Source organism: Felis catus, chromosome A1 (genome assembly GCF_018350175.1).
Source record: "Felis catus isolate Fca126 chromosome A1, F.catus_Fca126_mat1.0, whole genome shotgun sequence".
In the NCBI taxonomy this organism is placed as follows: domain Eukaryota; kingdom Metazoa; phylum Chordata; class Mammalia; order Carnivora; family Felidae; genus Felis; species Felis catus.
The window spans coordinates 66891836-66911806 of record NC_058368.1 but is presented as its reverse complement, the minus strand read 5'-3'; the positions used below and the strand labels follow the sequence as shown (position 1 = coordinate 66911806).

Here is a 19971-nt window from a genome sequence, read left to right as displayed (position 1 = left end):
TTTTGAGGAAATCAAATTGTCATCATAATGTCTAGCATGGTACCTAGTTCTTAGCAAGTGTGGGAGGTTGAAAAATGATCCCCCAAAAGATATCCATGTCAAATTCCTAGAACTGGCAGATCTTCCCTTATCTGAAAACAGGGTCTTTTCTGATGTGATTCAGGATCTTGAGATGAGATCATCGTGGGTTTTCCAGGTAGGCCCTAAATCCTATGCCAAGTGTCCTCATGAGAGAGGCAGAGGGAGGTTTGAGACAGACACACGGAGGAGACACCCAAGAGGAGAAGGGTCACATGAAGACAGAGGCAGGATTGGAGTAATGTGGGCACAAGCCAAGGAGCACCAAGGACTGTGCAAACCAGAAAAGAGAGAGGGAAGGCGTGGACTGGATTCTCCCCAGAAGGAATCAGCCCTGCCCACGCCTTGGTTTTGGACGTCTGGCCTCCAGAACTGTCAGAGAATGAATTTCCATCATTTGAAGCCACCACATTTGTGCTGTTTTTCTCCGGCAGCCCTAACAAATGAATAGAGTAAAAAGTCAATGAGTGCTGACTTGCTTCATGATTAGGACAGAAGAGGAAGCTCTAGAAAAGAAGCATTTGGCATCATTTTCAGGCAGAAGCCAAGCCCTTCTATGGAGAGTCTAAAGATGTTTCTAGGGCAGAACAAACACTGAAATACAAAGAACAAACCATCCACTCGAAAAGCTGGAGTAGCAGGGGTGCTAGCAGTCTTCCTCTGGGCTTTCTTTCACAGGGAGCCCAGGATGGGACGCATGACCCACCACGAAATGCCCGTATGTCCCCACCAGCGTGGCTGAAGACTATACCAAGTGATGGCAAGGATGTGGACCCACCGGAACTCTCATACACTGCTCTGGGTACCTAAAAGGGAAAACGGTGTTTTCTTCAAAAGGTATAAATAAACCTATGCCTAACATGTAACCTCGCCACTCCACCCTGAGGCATTTACCCAAGAGAAATGGAAACATATGTCCACACAAAGACTCGTTCGTACTGAGTTTTCATAGCAGCTTTACTGGAATACCCCCCAAATGGAAACAACCCCAATGTCCATCAACTGGTGAACAAACAATGAGATACTAATTACCAATAAAAAGGAACCATCTACTGATGCCTTTAACAACTTGAATGAATATCAAAACCATTATTGGGAGTTAAATAAAACAGATACGAAAGAGTATATACTGTATTATTCCACTGATAACAAATGTTTGGAAAATGAAAGGTAATCTAGAATAACAGAAAGCAGATGAACACTGGGCAACCAGTGAAGTGCGGAGAGGTGTTGGGGGAGGGGGGAGGCCAGAAGGGATGGAAAGCAAAGAAACACGAAGGATCTTTTGTAGTGATGGAAAGTTAGGGTCTTGTTAGCAGTTGTGATTTCATGGGTCTATACATTTGTGAAAACTCTTCAAAATGCAGATTTTAAGAATGTGCAGTTCATTTCCGGTGAACTATGCCTCAATAATGTTGTTAGAAAAGAAATGTTAGCATCCACCTCGGGGAGAGCAAGGAGGCCAAGTGAAAGGCCATTGGGAATCCAACACTGGAGAGAACTTGGAAGGGCTGAACGGCATGACGGAAGAGACGGTGCTCTGGATCCAGTGTCAGCAGAGGGATAGTGAAAGCGGACTGCTTCAGAAGGTTTCATAGTAACTATTTAAATGAGTAACCAAGCGATGTGAGGAGCACAGGAGTTCCCCTTTCAGTCAGGCCCTCATTTCTCAGGATCCGGAGCCTGTCTGCACAACGCTCAAGTCTGCTCCCAGGTGCTTGGGCAGAATTCTAGTTATGGGTTCTAGACTCATAGAGTTCCTGTTCAATACGCCTGTCTTCCAGGGCACACGCTGAGTGTGGGGTCCCGGGTCATTCTCTAGACTCCTGGGCCAGCCCCCACTCCCTGAAAAAAGCCCACTAGCGCCCTCATTTCAACTTCCCGAGTCGATGGCTTGTACTCTCTGCTTGAGTGTTTATTCTGCTCCAGAAAACATCTTTAGACCCACGGTAAAAGGACTTTGCCTTAGTCGTCTTTGAACAAAGCAGAACAGTTTTTACTTTTCCACTTTAAACCAGGATATGTGGGCGCCTGGGTGGCTCAGTCGGTTAGGCATCCGACTGTGGCTCAGGTCATGATCTCACGGTTGGTGGGTTCGAGCCCTACGTCAGGCTCTGCAGTGACAGTGAGGAGCCTGCTTGGGATTCTCTCTCCCCCTCACTCTCTGCCCTTCCAGCCCATTTTCACGAGCGCCCTCTCCCTCTCCATCTCTCTCAAAATAAATAAATAAACTTAAGAAAATTGTCATTATACTACATGACAGCTTTATTTCCTGCTCCTTTTTTTTTTTAAAGTCATTACCTTCTGGCCACTTTTCTGTGTTATTACTTGGCCTTCGTAAATATTATCTTTAATGGCTGCATAATATTTCACTGAGTGGCTATGCCATTGTTAACCATGGCCCTATTAGCAGAGAGTTTGGAAAACAATTAGATGGGGATTTCACACAGACAGATTTCACTCAAGATATTAAAGGAGGAGGCCTGATGGGTGAAAGATCCCTTGACCCGAAGTAGGTCTCAGACTTTGCTTCGAGCTGACTTCTTAGCCGGTAAACTTAGCTTATGTCATTACTTCACCACGGCCTCTTGCTTGCTCAGCCGTAAGTCCTACATCCATGTAGCTGTTTATGGTTCCTTCTAGCTTTACGACTCTGGGATTCTGTGGGGCACCTGTCTGGCTCAGGCACTGGAACATGAGACTCTTATTCTCAGGATTGTGAGTTCAAGCCCCATGTTGGGTATAGAGATTACTGAAAACCTTGAAAAAAAAATATTCTGGGACTCTGTGATCTACTCCACTAAACTCTGTGGACTCTGTGATCTACTCCACTAAAATGCCTGATTTGGCCACCCAGGTTTCTTACTCATACGTTCATTCTTCATATTTTCTATGGATTTGAACTGAAGTCATTTGAGTGCAATAGGCCCTCAAGAAACCTTCACTTTAACAGACCTCAGTGGGAGGAAAACCAATTTATTTTAATTCCTTCATTTATAGAAATAAGTATTTTGAAAGAGCCGACCTGTTTTCTACACATTCACTCAGGATAGTTCTAATTTATTTCATGTCACATCATTGAGAATGCCCAAAATTAACATGAGTTTCAATGTCAGCAGTGGTCTAGAAATCAGGAAACACACAAGACCAGGTGGGCAAGGACATGGTAAAAATACACATCTTACTAATATCTACAACTGAAATGAATCTTCAGGCTTGGAAGGGCTCCTCTGAATTAAACGGAGCTCACTGGATTTGTCCCATACGTAACAACTAACAACTTTAAATTTGCAAGATTGTACGCCTCCAAAAATAATAGGAGAGACTCCTGCCTGGCTGGCTGGAGCCCGATAAACAACTCCATTAATTAAAAGGTGCAAGTCATTAGCATATGTTACTACTGTTACTATGTACTTCTCTCTAATGTAACTTACATGTGTGCTTCTTTTGACCCTTAAAACAAACCCCAGCAGTTTCTATTTTGTATTTACTGAATAGCATTATTATAGAGTAAGGTAAAAGGTAATCTCTTTATGTCTATTGGAGGACAAATCCAGCCTTAATAATTTAATCACCACTTGTAGAAATTTAAGATGCAGAGTCACGTTTCAAAAGCAAAAACATTAGTGCTTAGAAATATGAAATCAGTGTATACAAATGACTATTTAACCAATATTCCCAAGTGATATTGTTATATGCTGGTTAAAAACTTCACCTAGGATATCACATAGTGGTTAGCGCGTTATCAACAGAAAAGCATACCGGAAAATATAAGAGATACAAAATGATGGCACATCCTTGGTGGTCCTCCACAGAAAACAGTGAAGGGTGGTGGGAAACAAAGTAAAAATATAATTTCCCCAACTGTCTTACAATTTTTAATAAAACATTTTAGCCAACTGTTTTCCTAAAATGGAACTAAATTTTAGTATAAAAATACCTTCTTTCAGTCCTCATTTTGGTGTTTTTTCCTTTGTTTTCTTTTTTAATTGTTTATTTATTTATTATTTTGAGAAAGAATGCTTGATAAGGGAGGGGCAGAGAGAGAGAGAGAGAGAGAGAGAGAGAGAGAGAGAGGATCCCCAGCAGGCTCCGCCCTGTCAGTGCAGAGCCTCATGCGGGGCTCAGTCTCATGAAACATGAGATCATGACCTGAGCCAAAATCAAGAGTCGGACGCTTACCTGATTGAACCATCCAGGCACCCCATTTTGTTTTTTTATGAAAGGTAGAAGCTTTGGTAAATTGAGCTCATTAGATTACTATGAAAGTCGGTGTACTTTCTTTCAATCCTGCAAATTATTTTAGATTAGCAGAATCCTAAGAAGATCACCAGTTCATATCTTATAGAAGTTCACCACTCTTTAAACAAGAGCCTTCTTAACTTTGCCAACTGAGTTTTACTTTATAAAGAAAATTACATTTGAGTTGGTTTAAATGACCAGAAACAGTGAAAGTCTATTGATTTTTCAAGATAAAAAAATGTTCCAGCTGCTCTGTGGCTTGGAAATGTCTTCATTTACCATAAAAATGCATGGTATGTCTCCTTAATTTACTGAAGATACCTTAGGGTAGGAATTCATTCAATCAGGAGAGCCATTGATCAATACGGAAGTGGATAACCCATTCATTCAGTTCATTCATTTAATATATGTATGAAGTGTTTCCTACGTGCCCGTACATTGGAGGAAAATACTAATTATCGATTCTTAGATCACAATCAGATGCTCCTGAAGAGTCACCATAAAGTCTTCATGGACACACCCCCTCTGAATTTTAATTCTCAAAAATAATTCTAGCAATTGCTTGCACACACCTAACATATCCCCCCCATCTATGTCCTCAGTCATTGTTTACAGAGAGTCTCCCACGTGCAAAAGGCTGTGGCAGACTCACACATAAATAAAATCAATCCCCTACCATCCAAGTGCTTACCACCTGGCAGGCAAGGGAGACAATGTTACCAATAACAACAGTCCTGGAGGGTAGAAAGGGCTAAGTGTGTCTGAGGATCTGCCGAAGCTCAGAGGAGGAAGAAATTACTTCTGTTCGGGGAATGGAGTATAATTACTTGTTAGATTTTCTTTCTTCCCTGATGTAGTCTAAGCTCTGTGAAATCAGGGCATGGGTGTGCCTGTCTTAGTTGAATCCTCAAGAAGGAATGCATACCTGATACATACTAGGTGTGCAAAAATATTTGTCTAATGAATGAAATGACTTGGCATTTGACTTAGGTTGTAAAAGATTAGGATTCGGTTACATGGACAAAGGAGGTGGTAGGGGGCATTCCTGATGAGGGGAGTGTGAATTGGAGGGGAAGTGCAGGTGCATAGCACAGCTTTACATTTCCAGGTTGAATTAGTCAGGGTAATTAACATGAGGTGCTGCAGTAGAAAAATCCCAATTCTCAAAGGCTTAATACAATAATGTTTTATTTCTCTCTCAGGTCAGCACTTAACGCGGGTTGGGCAGCCCTCCCTCCTTATTTTTCAGCTTCACCATGTGGAATACATGGCCTCCAAGGTTGCCATAGAGGGGAAACAAAGGGATGGAGGGGACGTGCAGGTGCCTCGAGCAGGTGCCTTGGCCTTTGCTCACGGTCAATTAGAACTAATCCTGTGGCCAATCTAACTGCAAGGGAGGCTGGGAATGTGGGGCAAGAAAGAGAATATTTGGCGAACACTATCTCTCTGCCACTTAAGTCTATGTTTATTTGTATATCACCTGTGCCTGTTTTCATTTGTATAATTTTCATTTGTTCCCATTTCCTCTAGGCTTTTCCAGATCACAGATGAAAACCTCTTACTTCCTTTGTCACTCCCATAGACTAAAGGTAAGTGCTGTATCCTATGTAGCTGCTTAATAAATGCTGCTGATAATAATGATTACATTCAAGCCTCACACTGTGCACATGAATAATCCGAATTTTATTCATAAATACAGGAGATGGAGTGTAATCATTTATTTGATTATAATGTATTTGAATTGGAAATTTGACGTTAAGAGGTTTTCATTTCGAGCTAGCCAAAAAGGAGACTTCTGCCTAATGTTTCTATCTAGTCAAGCTTTCTGTGCCTCAGTTTCCTCATCTGAGAAATGGGATTATGAGACTCATTGATAAAATTCTTTGTTTCCTCCAATAACCCTAATGCTCTGATCAAGGATGAACCACATAAGGATTAAATACTTGACTTTCATACATTACACATAATTACACATGTATGTTACATGTGTGAAGGCAATTGCTAGAATTATTTTTGAGAATTAAAATTCAGAGGGGGTGTGTCCAGGAAGGCTTTACAGCAGTAAGGTGTAATGGGCACCTTGTATGTGGTCTTTGATGTATTCCTAACATTTATTTCTTTAATTTTGTTTTTTTGTTTCCTGTGAGAATGGAAAATGAGTTGGGATTAGTCAGAAGAGTAGTGGGTGAATGTTTGATTGTCTGAGAAGGAAATAAAACAGGGGGGAGTTGGGTAAAGATTGCTATGAATTTTAAACTAAAAAAAAAAATGGGAATAGGTCAAGCTGAATTCATTCTGGATTTGAATTAGGCATAATTTAGCCGAGCATCAGAAAAAACATGTACAAATAAACAAAACCCCGTGTGAATTCTTTGAAAATGCTAGGGTCTTGGACTCGGCAAATTTGTAGTTAAAAAGAAATCTTGGTGGCAAATACCCTCTGGCCGTCAGGCATGGGACTGTTTCTCTCCATCAGTCTTTCTCCACCCTCAGGGCGAAGATACAGTGGGCTCCCAACCCCAGGGATTCTGATTCTGTAGGTCTGGGGTGGGACCTGAGAATCTGCATTTATAACATATGCTATTGATGCTGCTGGCCTGAGGGCTAAACTTTGGGAACCACTGTTTTAGCTCCTTCTTTGTGAAGATGACTCAAGGAGGGAGAGAGGAGGAGAAGCCACAGCCCATCAACGTCTCTGGGCATCACACCCCACTTGGCTGGGTAAGATCACACTCCGCGGGCTGGGGTAGCATCCACTCAGCACATCTTGCTAATTTAATTTCTGGAACGGAAATGGGATCGGGGGGAGGACGGATATTTGCATCGCTTGCAGACAGAGTCAATTGAGGCGATCATTTCAGGTTCCAGTTCTTCACAGAATTTGAGGTCTGAGAGGGAGGTTACAAATGCTTTGAGAGGAAATACACTGTGAGAGAGGCAACCTAAACTCAGTTTATTCCATTTGGTTTGTCAGTGGAGTGAGGGATATTATAGCTACATACGGGTCTCATGGTCAACACAGCACTTGCATTGACCAGGTCAACATTCTGTAGGACAGTGATTTTTTTTTTTAAATTTTTTAAAGTTTATTTATTTATTTATTTTGAGAGAGACAGAGAGAGCAAGCGGGGTAGGGGCAGAGAGAGAGAGAGGGAGAGAGAAAACCCCAAGCAGGGTCCACATTGTCAGCGCAGAGCCCGATGTGGGGCTTGAACTCATGAACAGGGAGATCACGACCTGAGCCGAAACCAAGAGTCAGACACTGAACCGACTGAGCCACCCAGGCGCCCCTGTAGGGCAGTGATTTAAAACATAGCTTGATGTAAGTTTTGTAAAACTCATATAGAGACTCTTTCATGTGTCCAAATCAAAAATACCTGGATCGGAAGGGACAAGTTAGTAGCTGAGATAAGTTTGTCCAAGGGAGCTTGTCGAAGTCAGTCTCTCAGATAGCTAAACCAGAAAAAAGAGTCTCCAAATTGCTAATTCAGTCACTGTGCACAGAGGAATCTTTCGTCTTGTGTATTAGTGAGTCTCCTTTTACTATAAACAAATAGCAACTACTTAGTAATTTTTATTAATAGAGTTTCTGTACATACAATACCACTTTCAAGTCTGATATCATATTACACAAGTGCCTTGTAAAGTAGGTAATAAATGCTCAAATTATAAGGAATGTAGAAATGCTAAGGCAGCCTTGCAAATTGGCATGAAAATAAATCAGGCCGTAGAAAGTTTTAATCACCTTTCCACACACTAGGAGGTTCACATGGAATAAAATAATAAAAACTATCATTTTTTACCTGCCTGGCACAAGTTGCTACTCTCTAAGGGTTTAGTGGGCACATGTTCAGAAGCTAGGCAAGAGCACATTGCCACAGATTAGTTTCTTAGGGAGAAAGTAGAGGTTGAACACATGTCACTCCCCCACCCCCCTCCCGCCGGAGCTATTGTGGATATTAACTGGTCTAACACCGTGCCTATAACTTCCTTCTCTAGGCTGTACGAGAAACTTACTGACAAAGAGGATATTTCAATAGAATCCTGAGAAATATTCAGGGCAAGATTCCAAACTCCACGCACGGTTGGGCTTTTAAAAACACTGCTTATTCGTGATGATTCTTAAGCACAGTGCCTCTGACTTTCCATCTTTGTCCTGATCTTCCAGGAAATTAGAGGACACACACACACACACACACACACACACACACACACACACACACGCTCCTTCATTCTTCAGTATAGGCATATATCTGGATTGGGCAAAGACTTCTTACCCTTACTTTAAGGGAATCACAGTACATAATTAATGCAAGTGATTCTTTCACAGAAATTCTATGAGGTTCTTGGCACCTAGCCCTTGAACAATACTTCCTGTCCACTAATTTCCTTCTTCACTGCCTCTAGACCTGACTTTACCAGTCTTGTGTATTTGTCTTGAACTGCTGGGTCCCGCCATACCTTGCTTTAAGCCCAGTAACCCTGTAATTCCTATAAAAAGTTTGGCAGTCATGCCCCACTTCTCAGCAAGACTTAATAACAGTGATCTTCAGGAAGGTCTCATAATACTAGGTCATCATTATTTGTATAATATATGCTATTAAGAATTATCACAAATAATGGAAACTAAACTGCACTTGTAAAAATAAAGAAACAAAGTACACGCTGTGGTGTGGCTGTCCAGAATGATTCTCCCAGGCACAGGGGTGAATTAGTTAAGGGTGAAATGAGTGTAATGAGAAACCTATAGTCAAGTTTCACTTGTGTGTTGCAAGCAGTAGTTTGGGTTTGTTGAACTTTGCTTTGGTTTTTACCCACTGATACTTAAATATTATATTATGACATTTTAAATAGATGATATCTTAATAAACTGCACCCATATGCATAACACTGGCTAGTCGACATTATCTAATTTCCCGAGAATAAGAGAATAGTGGATGGCAGGGGTGCAAAAAGGCAATCTGAGTAATCATGAGGAAAAAACCCCAGATTTCTGAACTACAAGATGAGAAGCATCAGAATACAGCCACGGGACAAGTTTCACCAATAATATTAATCATGGCCGCCACTCCCTGAGTGCTACCCAAAGACCATTTTGTGGTTGAGGAAACAGAGGTATAGAATAGATGGCTTGTCTGAGGTCACATAGTCATTGGTGGAGCCGAGGTGTGAACACAGGTCTGAATCTGAAGCTTTGCTGTTAATCCACAGCACTGTGCTCTCTCTCCGTAGAAAAATGAAAATCCAGTCTCTGGAAGCCAGGGGGTTGGTGCAATGGTGACTGGGCTGCCCCTCTCTTCTGCTACAGGTTTCAGGCCAATGTCCTGACCCTCCTGGCCACACAAAAGCCCAACCAGGGACTCAATGCTCTGTGTCTCAGCAAAGGAATTTGAGAGGTTTTCCACAGTTTTTCTCGGAGTATCTCCTTACCGCTGCCCTACCAATTTGAAAGATGGGATCTCCACTCGCTAGGGCTAGCCCTCAATTAAGGGTTAGAGAAAAGAGAGACATGCCAGTCTCGGCCACCGCTGCCTGTCAGACAGGCTTAGTCACCCTATAAAGGCTGGTGGTGAGAACGCGCTAATGCTCTGATGGCGTTACAAGGCTCGGGACGGGGTTCACAGAAGTGATCTTTGTTCTCATCAACCAAAGAAAGAACAGAAAGGAGTTCTAGTTTGTTCAAATTCCTGCTGTCCCCAAAGCTGTATCTCAAGCATATTTACATGGAGGGCTAGGACCGGCCTTGTCAAGATACTTGGAGGGTTACTCAAGCCCTGAGGTGATGCTCAAACCAGACTTCTTTGGGGAGAGGCTGGCAGAGAATATGGAATAAGGCTAACCTCAGGTGCTCCCTCCAACTCCACACGTCTCCTGCTCACTGCCGAGGAGAACTGCAAACATGGAGCAGATTTCCACATGCTAGGCCCATGGGGTGGGGGCGGGGAGTTGCAGTGGACCCTGGATGCTTCCTTTCTTCTTTTGCAATAATGCAGAAAGCTATGTAATAGCTAAATACTCTCAGGAGCACTCTGGCCCTGCCCAACGTTACCTGGCCAAGATAGCATGATTCACCCTGGCTGAGGTAGCATCAGGTGTAAAGGGTCAGTGGCCCCCCCAGACTCCCACTTTCGGGAATGCCCCTCCCTCCAACACTGGCTGCTTACACTCCTTCATTTCTCAGACTCCAGGACGTCTTATGGATGCTTTACGGTGAAGCTACTGCTAACTGAAGGAATGCCCCTTGTATTTTCCTACAAAATTCCCAGCACTTTTTACCTCTCCAGTCACCGTCGGAAGTGATTACCATTCTTTTTGCACTGATTCGTCACCAAGGTTGACAGAAGTACCTTTTTCGCCTTTTATGAATGAACTCATCCTCCTCCTGTCCTACCTGAGACGTCCTTAGATGCCTTGTAATTCATTGCCAGGCTTCCACCATCAATTGTACCGAAGATGTCCCTCTTTGACTAGCCCTTTGATCATGCTCCTGCCTCCTCAGAACCTGTCAGAAGACTTTTATTTTTTACTCTCAGCAAATGACACTTAGGATCACAGGCCCTTCACTCAAGCTGGTTATCGTTACGCACCCATTGCTTGCTTTTTTCTCCCATCTGTTAGTACCAAACACCCTGCCCTCATGAAATCCTATTCTTTATTTTAAAAACAGTTAAATCAATAAATAGGATAAGAAATAACTCTTCTCTATAGCAGAATGCTGATTAATAAACGAGGGAGGAATGATTGAAGTAGAAAATTACCACTTGGCAAACACCACAGTAATAACTATTGTAGGCAAGAATCAAGGGTGGATAATAAAATTAATGGGCATAAGTATAATGAGAAACAGAATATTTGCACAATCTCAGTGTTTTCCCATAAGAAGCTCATTCATTACAAAGGGAAAATGGTAGCCTTTCTGTGGAGAAACTCAGGTGCCACCAGAACCAAATGATGAAAATGGACGCCACCCAGAATGAGACACGCTGACGTTATGTGCTTGATAGGGGCACAACACGCTTCAGTGGAATTCTTGCCAAAAGAGGACACAGTGCAAATCTAATCAAGAGGATACATCAGAAAGATTCCAACTGAGGAATATTCTAGAAAATAATGGGGCAGTGCTCTTCAGAAGTGCCAAGGTCATGAAAGGCAAAGAAAGACTGATGAACAGATTCCGATTACAAGTAAGGAAACATGACAACTAAATACAATGTGTGGTCCTGTATTGTATCCTAGATCAGACAATGGCTGTTAATGGAACAGTTGGTGAAATCTGAATGTCTGTAGACCAGTTAATAGTATGGTAACCATGTTAACTTTCTGGTTTTGTTCATTGTTCTGTGGTTATGTAGGATGTTAACCTATGAAGATGAGTGAATATATACAATGGAATATTACTCAACCATCAAAATTATGAAATCTTGTCACTTGCAATGACATGGATGGAGCTAGAATGTATTATGCTAAGCAAAACAACTCAGTCAGAGAAAGACAAATACCATATGATTTCACTCACTTGGAATTTAAGAAACAAAACAGATGAACATAGGAGAAAGAAAAAAAGAGGGAGGCAAGCCATAAGAAAGACTCTTAACTATAGAGAACAAACCAAGGGTCAGTGGAAGAAGGTAGGTGGGAGGATGGTCTAAATGGGTGACGGGTATGAAGGGGGCCACTTGTTGTAATGAGCACTGGGTGTTCTATGTAACTGAGGAATCACTAAATCCTACTCCTCAAACCAACATTACACTATATGTTAACGAACTAGAATTTAAGTAAAAACCTGAAACAGGAGCAAAACAATTTTTTAATGAAGAAAGATTTAGTGAAAGACATAGGAATTGTTTTGCTGTATTTGCAACTTTTTTTGGAAGTCAGAAATTATTGATAATTAAAGCTTAAACATGTTTTTAAACTTTCTCTAACAACCAATTTAAGTGTGATTTCCCTAAAACCTGCTATGTAAACTTTAGGCAGTCAGATCACATGCACAACCACTGTGGCAGAGTGTACATTCAGGCTTGCTAGTGAGTGAAGAGCTATTAGTTCGACAAACATTTATTGAGCACCTACTATGCCCCAGTACTTACATTAGGTACTGGGACTTCATGGTTGAGTGCATTCAGTTATGCTTATATGCCCTGTTTCCCTGCTTATATGGAAAACTCCTAAAAGATTAAATTAGTATTTCTTTGTACGTTTCCACAAGATGCCTAGAACAGTGCCATTTACATAGGAGCCCTTTGGTAAAAACATCTTCAATAACTGGATGGCTATTTCTGTTACTCCTTTCTGCCCGTAAACATGGAGGGTTGGTTACCAACCGATCTCATTGCCCACTTAAAGGCAGGCTCTACCCGGCCGTCTCCCTGTATCAAGCTGTCCTGGCTGTTTCTCTGTACCGTAAGCCTCAGGTTTTAGCCATGTTTCCACCAATGTCTTCCTTTTGCTCTCTCTTTCTGCTGATAGCTCCGTGGGAGCACGTCTTTGTCCCTGTGATACCAGGGGCTGTGGAAACACCGATTGAAAGATTTGCCGCAACCGTTGGCAAATCGCTTGACCTTGTGCCTCCTTTGCTCAGCCTCTAAAATGGGAATCCTGATAAAGATTTGTCAAGGGCTGTGACATCCTTCTTTCCCAAGTCGAAGTGCAAATTATTGCTAATTAAGAGCTACTTGAGCGAGTCTGCTCCTGGGGAAAGGCAGGCCTGTTTTGACCGTTCAGTCAGAGAAAGCTTCTTGTGCTTGAGATGCTTTTAGTCACGCTTTCTCCTGGGTAAATCATAGCTGGCAAAAGGCTTGTTTGTTCCTAAGAAAATGTATCCGGAAAGGAAACAAAATCATATCCCAGAACCCCACCTTGGCAACTGCTCTCTTTCAAAGGATCAAAATCCTCAGGATACATCGAGTATATTATACCTATGCCTCTAGCAATTTTATGGTAGTCTGGAAAACATAAATAGGAATAAAGATCAGCTATTTTTGAACAATACAGGAATACATTTGTCATCTTCCGGATTCAATTGCAAAGAAAAGATGTGCCATTCTAAGGGCATTTGGGGCGAAGAGACCAGTACCCCCTCCCGCCTTTCTTTCCTAATGCTGAATTTGCCCTTGCGATGAAGTCCGCTGTTTGTAGGAAAGCCAGTCTATTTATTGCACACCTGCACCCCTCAAGCCATAATTCTCAATGGCATTTTAGCGCCTCTGTTATTGTCTATACTAGAGGGCTCAGTGTGCAAATACGAATCTGCTACTTCATATGGGATGGTTTATAGAAGGGTCCCGGTATTGGCAGCTTAGGAATAGTTGACTAGTGCCTTAACCAAGAGATCGGTATGGAATCGCACATCCTAAGCAAACAGGCGAGGGTTTGGAATGAAGAAGGGCACGCATTTTAGAACAGCTTGTCAACTACTGTGCTTATGGCAGCTGCAGCAAGACCTGCACGGAGACTAAAACCAGCCAGAAGACACAGGCAAGCATGCATAAGGTGATGGCATTGTTGCCGTGTGCCAGAATTCAAAGCAGGCAGGGGCACGTTACTGCGGTGGGAAAGCTATCTGTTACCATTCCGAATACACATTCAAAGATGAGTATTTCAGGAGATGTAACAGAAAAGGGAAAATCGAAAGATTTTGTGACTCAGGAAGGGCACAGAGAGAGGACTCCCTAAGGACTGGAAACTAAATAGAAATATGCATGCTGTGGCTGCCGATAATAGAGACTCAGGCTGTGAGAGGGGGCTAGCTAGTTTAGATGGACGGCATTCAGCGTATTCAGTATGGGCAAGAGTGATAGAAAAATAATCTGTTTAACACCCCGGGTGGAGGCCGAGGTGCTACAGATGTGGCTGGATACAGGATCAGCAGTATCCCTCATCATATGGCAAGAATGTGGAATATCCCTCACACGTGTTAAATTGATGGAGACAGACCAGCTAAGGATGCATATTTAAGAAAAGAAAAAAAAAAAGAGAGAATCTCCTTAAGTAACTGTAAACAAAATCAGGATCTAGCATCAAATACATATGCCCAGTAGAATGCTGGCTCCAAACATTTTGTTCCCGTGAATAACTCCTTAAAATTCAGCTAAGCTGGCACTATTTTAGCATCATTCCCTCACCCCCACCGACCAATCGACCAATAGCTGGACAGCCAAGCAGCTTTTGAACATGGATCTGAAATATCCTAAATAGAGTGGACACAGGAGTTTAAGCTGACTGAAAATAAACATGGTTCCATTGGGGGCGCAGATTGTATATTATGCCATCTGGCCCGAAATAAAAAAATTACTTGAAGAATTAAAGGTCGCTCTAGAAGGTCTCACGGGAAACGGAGAGTTGAACTTTTTCTTTCTGTTAATAAAGCTTGATAATGCTATCATTTGTATGTCAGAGCAGATCTTGGAACTTTTAAGTGGAAAATCTGACAGCTCAACGTGGAACCCAGACTGGTTTCCTTGCAGAGGTAGGGAGGTTATTGGGAACACTGCTGCCGGCATTGGGCTCCAGCAGTCCCTAGCTATCTGGCTGTGGAGTATTTGGGGCATTTCTCTGCATCTCAGGCGCCTTGTCTCCATCTGCAAATCGAAGAAAATGCCAGCGGACCGTCCCACCTCCTAATGGTGTGAAAGCCAAAGTGCGAGAACATCTGTAGAAGAAGCACTTGGTAAATTGCAAAACACCGTACAAATGAAGAGCTTCCGTGAAAACACCCTTAGGTTGACAGAAAACACGTAGCTTCAGATGGACGTTGAAAAAAGACTACAGTGGTTTTGGAAGCCTCTACAGCGTGAAGCTGCACAACAGTGATTAAGAACCAACCTACAAAGTAACCTTCACGGTGCACACAACTTCATGCAGAAGGCGCACAGGACGGGAATGTAACTGGCAAGAAAACTTTAGAGAAGAGAATAAACATTTTAAAACTTTTATTACATTTAAATACATTAAATAAATAAATTACATTTATTACTTAAAACATTTTAAAACATTTTTATGTCTTTAACGCCTTACAAACTTAATGTGAATCATTAATAGCCTGCCTTCCTTTCACACTGTCTATGAGATATTTGACTCTCCTTAACAGACTGTTCGTTCATTCTGCACAACAGAAGGTCGGAAAGTCACCACAGTTGATTCTTTCAGTTGAGTTGATTCCAACTTCCCCAGAAAGGGAAACAATGAAGTTTTAAGCAGCTCAGTATTTATTCACTCAGGGCCCTGACATCACTCACTGCTCCCCCAGTCAATGTGCAGTAGAGAAATTTCCCAAAGCAGTGTTTGCTCAGGTTCCAAAGATTCATTTGTATTTTTCTAGAGTCTGGTAATTAAACTGCAAAGATCCCTTCTGTCCCAAGGATGCTTCTTGACATTCAGAAAGTGATTATAAAGAAAATTTGGTTAGTAGCTGTGGGGTTGTATCCAAGGTGCAATTGGTTAGAAACTGTATAGATTCTGCTGTTTTCATTCTCACTGAGTTCCTGTTGCTGGAGTGGCTTAATTAGAAAAAAACCCAATCTTTAACATAGGAGAATAATACACAGAGAGCCCGGGTCTAGCTTGAGGACACAAATTCTTCAGAACAGACCACTTCTGGACAAGGACCTCTGTGATAGGTATCTATGGAGAAAAGGATACATTTTGGCCCTGTTTTTATACCATTAATTCAAGTGAAAAAAAAATCACATGAGAGGAAGGTGCTTGGGAATCAGTTCACTAACAATAATGAAAGGACAGTCATCATACTGGGACTTCATCAACTGTAAGAATTGATATTTAAACATAAACTAAGAGTTAATAGTTAATAGACGTATCTACATCTATGTAACACCTTGCAGTTTATAAAGTGATTTCACATAGCTCAATGGATTCTCATGTGGAGGAAGACAGGCCTGGGAGGACTGACGTAGATTCAAAATCCTCTCCCACTAAATAGCTGCATGGCATGAGCAAGACATTTGACATCTCTGAGCTTCAGTTTCCTCATCTGTGAGAAGGTGATAATATTAGCCTTGGATGCCATTTTGTGGGCTAATGTTTCTAATACCCCCCAGAACAGGTGTAGGTGTTAATTTTCCTCTCCGTATGTGAAAGTTGATGCATTTAGACAGCCTTTTGGAACTGAACTTGAATGAATCAATGGGCAAAACTCTACTGGGAGTTTTGGTGGTTTCATTGACCAAACAGACAGTACAGTCCTAAAGCAAAGCATAGAGTTAGCACCCCGGACAAATTATGAATGGCTTTTTCTCTCTTCGAGCAACGCACTAATGGCAGACATTAATTTTAATGAATGCAGTGCAAGCTCATTTGGGAAGGGTCTGTAACCCAAAGCTCGATCAGTGGCTGGAGCCAGTCAGTGCCCAATAAACGTTTGTTGAACACATGAATGAATAAATGCCTCCCAAATCCTGATGTCTTTTCTCCTCCCTACTCTTTTTGGCCAGTTTTGGACATTCCCATAATTTACACCCATAGCTTTAAAATATTTTTTTCCCATGGGTTTTTTTCACTTCCTTGCAAGAAGTCGAGAGATCTCCCTCATCTAGACCCACCATGAACTGGTTGGTTACTTAATTTTTTGTAGCTGTTCTCAGTACAGAACAACTGTTCTCTACAGATGAGCATTCCGCTTGGTCCCCTGCCCTTGGGAGCTTCAAGGGATGTGATTCCCTCTATAGAGTTTCTGGCATGATCAGATGGACTCTCTCCTTCCTCTGGTTCACGCCACAGACACAGTCCTTCCTCGGTGGAGACCCGGTCCAGGTGGTTGCTGGCCAGACCAACTTTTGATTCAGCACTGTTTCACCAGGAGAATCATTTGGGCTTGTTTTCTCAGTTAACTCTAACAGTTACACGGGGAGTGACAGCTCCTTTAATGCCACTTCTTATTTCCCACAGTTCAGTTTTAAAAATCAAGGGAAAGTGGTATTTGTATGTCAAACGTACTCATGTCCCTGGTTGTTTTTGACATGTACTTCAGGGATGGAGTTGGGGCGGGGAGGGTAGGACACTAGTAAAGGAATTAAGTCTTATAGCAACCTCTTTCACTGATTGCCACCCACTATCAAACCAGAAGAAATGACCATTTATTTATTTTTTATTTTTTTTAACGTTTATTTTTGAGACAGAGAGAGACAGAGCATGAACAGGGGAGGGGCAGAGAGAGAGGGAGACACAGAATCTGAAACAGGCTCCAGGCTCTGAGCTGTCAGCACAGAGCCCGATGTGGGGCTCAAACTCACGAACTGTGAGATCATGACCTGAGCCGAAGTCGGATGCTTAACCGACCGAGCCACCCAGGCGCCCCAAGAAATGACCATTTAAACAATAGAACATAATTTCAAAAAAATCAAGAATCTGTAGAGTGATAATAGGAAATCTTCAGTTTTTCAGTGCTAATAGCCTGTCTTCAGTATGAGAAGATTTCAGTACAATTCACTAGATGTCAGAAAGATGGAGGAACGTAAACCTGGGTTTTTGCCACATCATAGGACACAGGTCAGACCGTTAGTATTTTAAAGGGGTTTTGTATTTATCATTTCGTTTACATGTCTTGTCATAGGTCTGAGTTTACAGGTGTTGCTGCCTTGCACACATTTTCAGATTGAGAAAGTGCAAAGCGGCAGCCTCTTGACATTCTACCTTCCTGGCTGTGCGTGAAAGGGTTCCTTGAAAAATCAACAACTAAAAAAAACCAATTGGCCCAGGCATTTTTAGAGCAAAGATCAGAACAAGCGTCGCTTTTTCTTTTCTTTTCCCTTTGAGGTTTGCATAGGATTCAATAATTTAAAATTGACAAAGGTGCTGCCTCAGAGACCCAATGATACCACGGCCTTTGGGGTTTTGGAAAAAAGCAAATAGAAGGAAACTTTTTCCTAAAATGTAGGCTTGCAAAAGAGGAATCAATGTGTAGTCAAAAGATGCTCTAGATAAAACCCCGCCAGAAGTCTCAGCATTGTGATCAGTTAAGGATAACAATTTTAAATATATTTAAAAGGTCATAGCTCATCTTAAGGCCAGTACCTGGTAATTGATAAGTTGCAGAATTCACTGTCTTTAAACCATCCTTGCCAGTATAGTTCAGATGAGCCCTAAGGAAGTTATTATAGCCAGTTGGAGAAGAAATGCATGTATTTAAAATACATTAAGTATTGTTATGCAGCCGGTCACTGCATATTTCAACGAAATAAAATGCTTTCAGAAACTGCCTGAACCGTGCCTGGGGTTCTGCCTAGCATGGTGTCTGATACTCAGTAAATAGGTAATGAATGAAATAAGTCTTTGCTAATCTTGATTTTAAAAAAGAAAAGAAAAAAGAGAAGAAAAGAGAAAGAAAGAAAGAAAGAAAGAAAGAAAGAAAGAAAGAAAGAAAGAAAGAAAGAAAGAAAGAAAGAAAGAAAGAAAAAGGAAGGAAGGAAGGAAGGAAGGAAGAAAAGAAAGAAAGAAAGAAAGAAAGAAAGAAAGAAAGAAAGAAAGAAAGAAAGAAAGAAAGAAAGAAAGAAAGAAAGAAAGAAAGAAACTAAAGCCTACAGAGCTGTTACACCTCTGAGCGAGTAGAAATCCACAGGGCAAACGAAAGGGTCTCCATGTGGGGCCCTGACCGTGCTGTAGGCTAAAGAGGCTGGTACTTAAGGTTGAAGAGGCGAAACGCACCGAGCCAGCAGGTTACCCTGTTGCCTGCTCAGAGCTCCGGCTGACCTAAAGTAACACTCGTCAGCTCAAGTTCAGAATCTGTGAGCAAGGGCTGGGTGCGGGATAGAATTTCCACCTCAGTTTTTGGCCGGCACAACTGACTTTTGTACATTCCACTCCGGGACTCCTCCCCGAGCCCCGAGCTTTGTGCGGACTCTTCTTAAGTTACCCGGAGTTGGAGCAAAAGGGTATCTCAGACGGGGCTGAGATGATTTCCCTGCTTAGGCGCTCTCAGTTTCCTTTCTTTTCTCCCCCTCTCCCTTCCTCCCCGGGGAAGTGAAATGCTGAGAAGGAAATTCTAGGGTGACGCTGCGGGTCGGGGACTGCAGAGCCGCAGAGCCGAGGTTTGACGACGCCTGTGTGCGGGCCGCGGCGCGGGCGCTCCCGGGCGCCGGGGCGGCAAGGCGGCCAGGCCGGGGTGCAGAGCCGCCCTCGGGCACATGCGGCGGCCGCGGCGGCCGCCAGCTCGGTGCGGAGGCCACGGGGCTGTGGAACGCGACGCGCGGGCGAAGCGAGCAAAGCCCCCGCCTGGCGCTAGAACCCGAGCGAGCCGCGCGCACCCCGCGCCGCCCCCATCCCTTTCCGCGCGCCCGGGGGTTCCGGGACCTGGCTCGGGCGCTCCGCCGGGGTCCCCCCTTTTCGCCTGGGGAGGGGGCAACCTCTCTCCTCTTAGGACTCGACGATTTAAAGCCGCTCCCAGCTCGCTTCTGCTTTCAGACGGCGGTCCCCCTCGTTGTAGCCCGCCCCCCCCCCCCCCGCAAAGCGCTCGGGAACCCCCCACCCCCACCCCCGCGAGAGGCCCCGCGGTGCTGGGGGAGGACAGAAGGGGGAGCCAGGGACCGTGCCCAAACCCAGCAGAGGACCCGGGGTGGAGGTGAGGGTGGGGGATTGGGGCCTGCAAAGTCCCCCTGCCCCCGTGCAGCGTGGAGGGACCAAAGGGAGAGAAGAAAAGGA

General features: G+C 43.1%; 1 long non-coding RNA gene across 2 annotated transcripts in view; it reads left to right on the top strand.

Moving 5' to 3' along the window:
* LOC123384686 overlaps window positions 1-19971 on the top strand; it is a 61819-nt gene that overhangs the window by 17709 nt on the left and 24139 nt on the right. For both annotated transcript variants that reach the window (XR_006596146.1, XR_006596147.1), the window contains exons 4-5: window positions 5851-5909; window positions 6951-7041. This is a non-coding gene — a long non-coding RNA (uncharacterized LOC123384686). The remainder of the gene's footprint in view (window positions 1-5850; window positions 5910-6950; window positions 7042-19971) is intronic.